The 9,801-nt window shown below is 49.3% G+C and overlaps 1 long non-coding RNA gene across 1 annotated transcript in view; it reads right to left on the minus strand.

Annotated features, from left to right (window-relative positions):
* LOC149326200 (uncharacterized) overlaps positions 1–9,801 on the minus strand; it is a 53,910-nt gene extending 44,109 nt beyond the window's left edge. Inside the window, exon 1 of the long non-coding RNA XR_016286405.1 lies at positions 9,792–9,801. This is a non-coding gene — a long non-coding RNA (uncharacterized LOC149326200). The remainder of the gene's footprint in view (positions 1–9,791) is intronic.

Consider the following 9,801-nt stretch of genomic DNA (forward strand, 5'->3'; position numbering starts at 1 on the left):
CAAGCAGTCCACGAGAGTAACTGCCGAACAAGCGCAGAGAATTCCCAGCACCTGTGCACAGCGCTGACGGGGGAAGTGGCAGCAGCATTGGCCGGCATCCAGGTGAGGGCCAAGAAAGAACTGCGACTGTGCTTTAAAGACACTCCAAGCGCACTTCGGGGGGGAAGGATGTACTCGTGCAAGAACACCTTGGGCAGCTGTTAAACCTTCTCATGTTGGAGCTCTGCGTGATGTGAACACGCTGCGACACCTTCATGACCATGTTAAACAAAATATCGCAGGACTCGACACCTTAGGCACCAAATTGGAAAGTTACGATGCGGTGCTCTGCTCGGCTTTGTTTCGTGCACTGCCCGTTGAGTGGGCTGTAGAGCATCATAAGGCCCACAGTGCGGACAAGGATATGCTCGAGAAGTCGAATCTCCAAGCCATTCTACAGTAGGTTCGCTGGGAAGTAGACCGCAGAGAGAAAGTACACGAAGGAAGTACGCACGTTCCTCCCCAAACACAGAGACCAGAACGCTCGAGAGAACGACTCTCCGACAGCGTCACAGGCCCAGTGGCCAGCCTCCAGGTGGATGTCAAGTGTGGCAGGGAGAGGTGCCCCCTTCCTGCGCTTCCGATATGCACGAGGCAGCAGAGTGCAAAGCCCCGATACCAAAGGCGGAGGAGAGAAAACTGGAAACGAAGGGAGATACGACTGATACTCGAAAAGAAGGCACATGACGAAAGGGTGGAAGAATTGGTCACTAGGCTGCACGAAGTGGGGCCAACGTCACATCACCTCGCTTTGTGACCCACCTGCTCCGAATTCCAGCGGAAAGACCGCTACTGCGTTGCACTCAACAGCATCTCTAAGGAGCAGCAGCAACAACAACGCCGTGCTGCTGCAGACTGCACAGGTGTGGGTGGACGGGCATGAAGAACGCCTCGCTCGCTGTCTCTCAGACAGAGGCAGCCAGAAACCCTGTGTCACCAAGCAGCTCTCGCGAGAACTGAGCCTGGAGGTGATCGGCAAAGAAGTGACCACCTGCCTTTTGGTGGCTCGGCCAATATTATGAAGAGAAAAGGGCACCAAGTTCGAGTGCGGCTGAGAAGTCAGTATGGCCGAAAAGAGGCGCTTGAAATTGAAGACATCTGTTCCGACAAGCTCCTTCTGCCAAAAAAATCCTATCGAGATAAGTGAGACGGCTGATCTGGAATTAGCAGATTACTAATGGACTGCGGTGCATGCAGAAGTGAGAAGAGTGCAGGGAGCCTTGAAATTTCACTGAAGACAGGCTTCGGTTGGACCCTGCAGAGACCGACAGTGCCGTCTGCTTCAGGTGTGCCTTGCTCCACTGTGGCTGTTCTGCTCATCTGCGATACAGAAGCCAGCCTGTCGGATGAAGTTCAAGCTTCCTGGGAGCTGGAGAGCCTCTGCATCACCACAAGCAGCTGCCCTCAAGGAAAGAACGAAGAGCAGGTGAGAGATTTCAATCCTAATCCGACTGCCTGATGGGCACTACGAGGCCAGCCTCCCGTACTGGAAGCCACTAGAACAGGGGCAGAAAGCAACAAAGCTCTGGCAAAAGAATGCCTGGGCAGGCTGTCACAGCGTGTGACACCCAGCGGACACAGGCTGTCGGTCTGTGATGGAGCTCTCTGCGACTACATGGACCAAGGCCTTGCTGAAAAGGTTCGAGCAGATGAAACCGACAGCACTTGTGCTACAGTGCATTACATGAGCCATTGCTGGAAGTGCCTGACCAAAGACCTGTGGAGCGGGTGGCGAACAGAATGCTTGTGCTCACTGAGGCCACACCCCAATTCCACTGAGAAGAGCATCAAGCAGCCTTCACTTGATCAACCCGGTGCCCCTTCATGCCGATTCCCACCCTCACCAGACAGAGAAAACTGGTCACATCACGGAGGTGTTTCCTGGACAAGACGGAAGAACGTGCTCCTGTGTGACACGCTTTGTGTGTTGTGTTGGGTTTAGTGGTGGATAAGCATCTAAGGCTATCGTGCGCCAAACACAAGGTATTGAAAATTCTTTTGTGCAGGGTTTTATAAAAAGTGTAAAACAATGATGGTGTAAAAGGGCCTAAAAGTTTTGTTCCACCTAGTGAAAATAAAGGAAAAAAATTTGAATTCTAAAAAGGTACAAGTTTTAAAAGAATGTCAGGTAACCTCGGCGGCCATCCTTGGCTGGGCAAGGATTTCCAGGCTCCCAACCAATGATTTAGACACCTCAGCTTTTTTCTCAGGAATGAGAAAGTGGCTGAGGTGCATGAAAGACAAGTGAGGCACTGGGCTAAAAATTAGTTCATCAAGAAAACTAGCTTCTCCTAAAAAGCGAAAAACATGAGGTATGTCAACAATTGCATTAACTCCTAAGAGCAGTAATGGATGAAAATGGATGTGTTCATTATAAAACTGAGTAAAATACTTTTTCCTTAGTTCTTCGAGTTTTGAGCATGACAGTAAAATTTGTTTTAGTGTGAGCTCATCTCTATATCTTTCACAAAGAGGTTTGTCTTGATTAGTCACTAAAACATTCTGTGTCAGCTGTGTGTGTCCTATGCGGAGACGACATAGAATTATTTCCACAAAACGTTGTTGGTGTGTACAGGACTTCCATTCTCCGAGGACAGGCTGTACAAAAAGGCAGCTTGTTAAATATTTATTTCATTATCCCAAGTTATCTGCCTTCAAATTACTATGTATTAATTTCATGCAGTCTCTATGGGGCATGCTAACTTTTTTGATTTCATGACTGTGAGCTTGAGCAGCACGTGAGTCGGCTCTTTCATTTCCAGCTATTCCAATATGGCTCGGCACCCAGGAGAATTTCATTGTATGCCCCTGTGTTGTGACTTCCTCTCTGCTGTGCATTATGCTTCCTGCTAACAGTTCGACTGCACACCTGGAGTTTAGTGCCGTGAGCATGCTAAGTGAATCTGTGTAGATTATGCCGTTTTCATTGCTGCTATTCACTGCCCTGCTCACAGCTACAGAGACAGCATAACACTCGGCAGTAAAAATGGATGCACAGCCATTTTTTGCCAGTTTCCTTGTCCAACTGCGCTTGCAACATAATGTGCTGTTTTTGAGCCATCAGTGCCAAATTCTGTATAGCTCTCATATTTTTCCTTTAATGCCCGGTATTCCTCTAATATGTGCTCTCGTGGCATTTTTTTTTTTTTCTTCAGAACTGTGCTAACGTGATGTCACATCCAGTGGGCAGGCTGCACCATGGGGGGTCGTGCCCTGGCGCCACATCAGAAAGGCTGCCCAGTAGTTCCAAGTTTGGGCAACTCTCCTCGAAGCGGAGAAGGAAAGGTCTGACTGATTTCGGTTTATTGTTGAACAGTGTTCTGGAGGTGCACTTTGTAGCAATCAGATAACAAATATGTTTCGGAAGAGATCTTATTTTCAGTACATATGCTCTCCTGTCTGCTAAGGATGGTTCATTTGTTTCCACATAACGGCTATTCACGGGAGATGTCCTGTATGCACCGGCTGAAAGACGAAGACCTAAGTTGTGAAGTGGGTCTAGCCGTTTCAAGTATGACCGCCTGGTTGAACCATATACAGTAGAACCCCGTTCATACGTTTTTCACCGGACCGGGAAAAAAAAACGTAACAGCCTGGAAAACGCAACAGTGAGGAAAGCACCGAAAATTAATGAAAACAGTGCAGCTTTGACTTGAAACAATTTATTTCCGCAAATTGACCCTAGGACTTTAAAAAATCGAGAATGGTGGATTGCAGTTTCTTTCGCTCGCTGGAAAGAACAACGCGTTTCTCAATAGCAAAGGCCGCATTGCTGTCAGCGTCGCTTTGCGGTGCGGCCACACCGCACGCACGCAGCAGTGCTGTGCAGTTCACGCGCTCACTGCAGTCCACGCTGAAGCGACGTTGTGCACAGCGTCAAGCACTGAAATGTTCGTAGGCTGCTCGCCGCGCTGCTCCGCGTAAGCCGCCCTGGCTGCCTGTCGACTGCATTTAGTACGTCCAGCTTTTCCTCAAGGGAAGGCCCCTTCCGCTTACTCAACGCTATCACGCCATCAAAGCACAATAAAGATGTTGTCGCGACTGAGAAGGATGAAAAGGAAATTGCACGGGCCCTGCCGACTGGCTCCAGCCGAGCCACCACCGCTGTCACTTGCAGATAGAGGAGAGTTAAAAGATAAAAAGAAAGAGTGAAAGAAAAGACGCGCTGATAAGCGACCGCAGCCGCGGGCCTCCTCCTCACCACCTCCCACGATAAAGATCGCGGCGTTCGGCGTGCGAGGCAGATAGCCATCTAGTGGCGGCCTCTCCAACTCGCGTGCGGCTTCTTGCAGCCAGTTCCGTAGCCAAGCCTGGCCAAGACTCGTCAAAAATCAAAATGCCGGTTGGCGCGCATTGCCCGGTTGGGTTCGGGGAGCCCGGCTGCGACATATCATGCGGGATCGTTTCCTCGGCTACGACGTAACAGCGGGGTTCCCAATACATTGGATCCTATGGAAGCTATGCCGGGACCCGAAGAAAATGACGTAACAGCCGGGAAAACGCAGCAGTGAGGAACGTAACAGCGGGGTTCTACTGTACACCCCGGATCCACAATATATAAACAGGAGCGCACTATAGATCAATAGCCGCCACGGTGGCTCCGTGGTTACGGCGCTCGGCTGCTGACCTGAAAGACGTGGGTTGGATTCCGGCCGCGGTGGCCGAATTTCGATGGAGGTGAAACGCAAGAGGTGCCCGTGTGCTGTGCGATGTCAGTGCACATTAAAGAACCCCAGGTGGTCGGAATCTCTGGAGTCCTTCACTAGGGCGTCCCTCATAGCCTGAGTTGCTTTGGGACGTTAGGTCCCAATAAATCAAACCAAACCAAACCAAACTATAGAGCGATAAATGCGCAAAAGGCAAGTTCTATTAGAAGCTCAGCGTTTTCGTGAAAGTACCTTGAGTACGCTGATGGTTCGAGATGCTTTCCTCTTTTAAGTTGTTTATGTGAGATATGAATGCAAGCTTTTTGTCAATTGTTATGCCCCACAACTTGTTTTCCTGTCTTACTGGCAACACTACTTCATTCAGGTACAGGGTGGGGTCGCTCTGTAAGCCTCGTTTGAGTGAGAAGAGCACCACCACTGTTTTGTGTGGAGAAAATCTGAATCCATTTCTATCTGCCCAATCAGCCTATTTATTGACATTCGTCTGCATCTGTCTCTCACATGTTGATACACTAGAGGACTTACTTGCAATTTGCAGGTCATCTACACACAATGAATACATAACCGACTTGGGAATTATTTCTGCTATGGAGTTTATTTTTACTATACAAAGTGTGGTACTGAGAATAAAACCCTGAGGTACACCATTCTCCTGGATAAAATTCACTGATGGGTTAGCACCTAGATGTGCCTAGAATGAACGGTCTGTGAGAAAGTTGCCCAAAGAGTTCGGCATCCTCCCGCGGATGCCTAGACCTGCTGGGTCACGGAGTGTGCCGAACCTCCAAGGGGTGTCGTACGCCCTCTCCATGTCAAAACAGGCCACACGACAATGCTGCTTGTGCATGAATGCCTCCCGCACTGTGCTTTCAGAACAGACAAGATGATCTGTGGTGGAGCATGCTTTTTGAAACCAAACTGATGCATGTCGAGAAGCTGACGAGATTCAAGAACAAAGGTTAGTCGGATGTTCACCACACTTTCAAATGATTTTGCTAGGCAGCTGGTAAGTGCAGTTGGTCTGTAACCCCCAGAGCTTGATGATCGTTCTCCAGGTTTCAAGAAAGGTACTATGATGGCTTTCTTCCACGGCTCAGGCATCTTCCTTGAAAGCCAGATTTTGTTGAAGGATTTCAGGAGTGCCTCAACGGCGTCCCCAGAGAGATTTGCAAGCATGGTGCAGTGCATGCTATCTGGGCCTGCTGCTGCCTGTATGCCAGCGGACAGTGCTCTGTTTAGTTTCTGTATTGTAAATTTTGTGTCATTGCCTTCATTCATGCCTGGTCCTGTGGGAAGTTTTTGTTTTTCTGCTAGGGTTTTGTAGTTTTGAAATATCTCCGTGTGTGGTTGGAAGAACTGGAAACAGCAGCGAAGTGTGCACCCAGTATGTTTGCCTGCTCTTCTGATGTTGTTTGTGCGCCAGGAGTGGACAAAAGTGGCAAAGTGCGAGGGGAACAGCGGCCACTGCATATCCCCACCTCATCCCACAATTTCTTGGACGGTAGTGAACTGTTTATTGCGGAGACACATTTCTTCCAGGACATTTTTTTGGCATTTCTGCGAATCTGTCACGCTTTGGCCCTTGCCCTTTTAAACAACAACAAGTTCTCCGTTTTCTGGCACCTTCTAAACATTCCCCATGCATTGTTTTGTTCTTCTTTTTTGCAAGTCTGCACTGCTGTGTCCACCAAATCTTGTGATTTTTTCTTATTTGTCCTGATGTTTGTGGAATCGCTATCTTCACAGCAGAAATTATGCAGGTGGTTCATTGTACACCCGCTTCGTCCATGCTTGTTTCTCCATGCAGTGTGGCCAGCAGTGACAGAGTCAGCCAGCTGGAGTTTCCAGCACTGAGGTCGTGTTGGAATGATTTGGATGGAGTCTGGTAATTTAAAAACTGTGGGTAAGTGGTCACTTCCTCATGGATCATTCAAAGCATCCCAGTTGAAATCATCAAAAACAGATGGTGACACGGAGGTTATATCGAGGCAGCTCATTTTTCACGAGCTGGGACAGCAACATGTGGTTTTTCCTGTATTCATGAGGCACATGTTATTTGCAAGTACTATAACATCTACAATTATTTGGCCTCTGGTGTCTGTGCGCTCACTGCCCCAAAAGGGGGAGTGCGCATTAATATCCCCAACTACCACATACGGTTTATACAAGTGTTGGAAAAGGCTTTCCAAATTGTGGATAGTAACTGCGAGGTGTGGTAGCATGTATACAGAGCGCATTGTTATTGCTTTGTGTGTAACTACGCTGACTGCAACAGCCTCAAAGTTTGTTTTCAATGCTCTTTCACATGCAGCGACGCTGCTTTGTTTTATGATTGCGATGCCACCTGAGAGCTTGTTCGCCTGTTCGGAAAATTTGGAATTTTTTCAGGATAATTGTGTGTTTTGGCCCTAGGTTTGGCTCCTGAAGGCAGAAAGCTATGGGCGACGTTGATTTAACAATGTCTGTGCAGTTTTTCATTACTCCTCTACAGTTCCACTGAACCAAAAGATGCCATATTTTATTGTGTTGGAAGTTGGCGGAATGTTAGTTTCCAGGAGGCATCATTCTTGGCTTCCTCCAGAGTCCAACGCAGCGGTGGCATCCATCGCCTCCCTGGAGTAGCGTGAAGCCAGGGACGTACGAGGCCTCTCCCAGTTGGCAGGGAAGGCACTGACAACTGATGTGGTGCATCACCTCATCGCACCGTATCGGTGAAGTTTGTGTCCAGAGCAAGGAAAAACTTTCATTCGTTGGCTTGCCTCCTTGAATGCAATGTTTTCACTTGTTCTCAGCGTACTGATTTCCTTCTCCATCTTCCATGGCGTGCATGACCGTGAATAGGCTGGATGATCCCCACCAGCGTTCACACTGTGAGCTGGAGCAGTACATTTTTTGAGCTTATGATCTTTGGAGGAGCATTTCGTACACGTTTTCTGACCACAGCAGCTATGCGAGCCATGGCCAAACTGAAGCAGCGGTGGGGGTTGGGGATGTATGGTTTGGTTTGGTTTATTGGGGATTAACGTCCCAAAGCGACTGAGGCTATGAGGGACGCCGTAGTGGAGGGCTCCGGAAATTTCGACCACCTGGGGTTCTGTAACGTGCACTGACATCGCACAGCACACGGACCTCCAGCATTTCGCCTCCATCGAAATTCGGCCGCCGCGGCCGGGATCGAACCCGCGTCTTTCGGGTCAGCAGCCGAGCGCCGTAACCACTGAGCCACCGTGGCGGGGCAGTTGGGGATGTGCGTACGCAGAGATATTTTCATGTATCCCACGTCTATTGAGTCAGGCAGTGTGCAGGAGGCAAAGGGGAGGACAATGTGCTTTGTGGGGACTTTTTTGTCTTTTGTGATTTTTATCCTTTGTACGTTGGTCACGTTTTCTTCCTCGAGTCCTTCTAATATTTCTCCTAGTGTGAGAGAGATTAGGTCCATGTCGGATACTACACGATGCACCGTATTCAGGGACCGGTGGAATGTGGCAGCTACAGGGGATTCTCCGAATGAGACATTGCTCGAGAGTCTAGGAGTTGGGTTTTGTCGCAGATTTTGAAGCAAAAGTTCACCACTGGTTAACTTCGTTGCCTTGCAGCCACAGCCCAAAGCTTCTGCAGAGACTTTCCAACAAGGAAGGGTGAAATCATTCCGGCTGTCTTTTCTTTTGATTCACTAAAGATTATGCGACATTTGGCAAAAGGTTCTTTCTTTTTGCAGAAAATTTCAAACAATACATTGGTCCGCCTTTTTCTTGAGGATGGCAATCAGTTTGTGATGACGGAGGAGCCATAAATTAAGTTTGTTGTTTGGCCGTGGTACCAGCCGCCCACCGTGGAGCCCAACAAGGGGACGGGACAGGAACTTGAAAGCAAGTCCTGCCCACGCCAGCTGCACGCCTATAACCCTATAGTTATAACCCAATAACTGTAACCCAATATGACTCAACTCAAGGTAGTTACTCACACAGGGTTAACCCTTGCTGCCTGGAAACAGGAAAAAGTAATTAAGAGAGGAGAATACAGGAAAGTTGTGAGAGAGAAGATAGGAAAGTGAAAGATAGAGGGGAGCATAGGAAAAGGCGAATGCCAATTTCCCCCGGTCGGGTCAGGCCGGAGGTGCCGTCTACAGGAAGCTGGGGCCACAATGGTGTGTTGCCTCTGCCAAGGGTCCAAACGCTCGGCATCGGCTCAACCATCAGGATCCCCTTTTCCCCGGACACAGCGATGCCACGCACGGCTATGTGCGGATGCTCGGGTCCGTGGTGGCGCATTGCTCACCATCATCCCCCTGCGGGGATGTCCCTGCGGATGCTCGAGTTAACCCCGTGGTGTCGCCACTCACCAACCAACGTCTGCCCCCCCTGCTGGGATGTGGGATATGCTTGCTAGGAGACCAATTCAACTCCTGCACCTCTTCAAGGCACAGAGACTCATTCGGTAGGGAGGAAGTTAAAGTGTTCGCACCAGAGATGCCCCCCCCCCCTCCCGAGATATCGTCACTGCACAACACAATGAGCCACCCACTGTGTCCGAGAGAAGGATCCCTCGGCCCGTTACTCCCCCCTGGGGGAAAGCGCTGTCGGCCTGTGATGTATTTTTTGTGTGTGTGAGGGCAGTTGCATGGAGGGGCAATTGCTCCATCAAGGTCAGCCATAGACACTCAGCGATCCCGGAGAAGCGAGCCTCTCATTTCGACGCTCCCCGGCCAGTGTTTCCTTTCTCAGTGTAGTTTACATAAATCCCAGCGCGTTGTTTTTAAAAGTATTTTTATCTCCCGCCTGTCACTGGAAAATGATCAAACCTTCCCCTGGTGTATGAAGCGCTCATGGGCAAGCATTGTCGCTGGGAGTTGGCAAGAGCCTCCAGAGTCACAATAAAAGATTATGTAGCACCCAAGCTGAATCCCGGTTATTTCTGTCTTCCACCGTGAGCCATGCCTATTGTTAAGTGCCAGCATCAGCCTCTGCACCACTGACAATGAGAACAAAGTCCAAACGAGCAAGGGGAAAAGCCACAATGGCCCAGATTATGAAAGCTTTGCTTGCAAGCATAGCATCAGGCTGAGCTACAGTCCTCAATGCTTACCGACTGCGAG

The sequence above is a fragment of the Amblyomma mixtum genome, chromosome 10, assembly GCF_055824585.1.
Source record: "Amblyomma mixtum isolate Tamu chromosome 10, ASM5582458v1, whole genome shotgun sequence".
NCBI lineage: Eukaryota > Metazoa > Arthropoda > Arachnida > Ixodida > Ixodidae > Amblyomma > Amblyomma mixtum.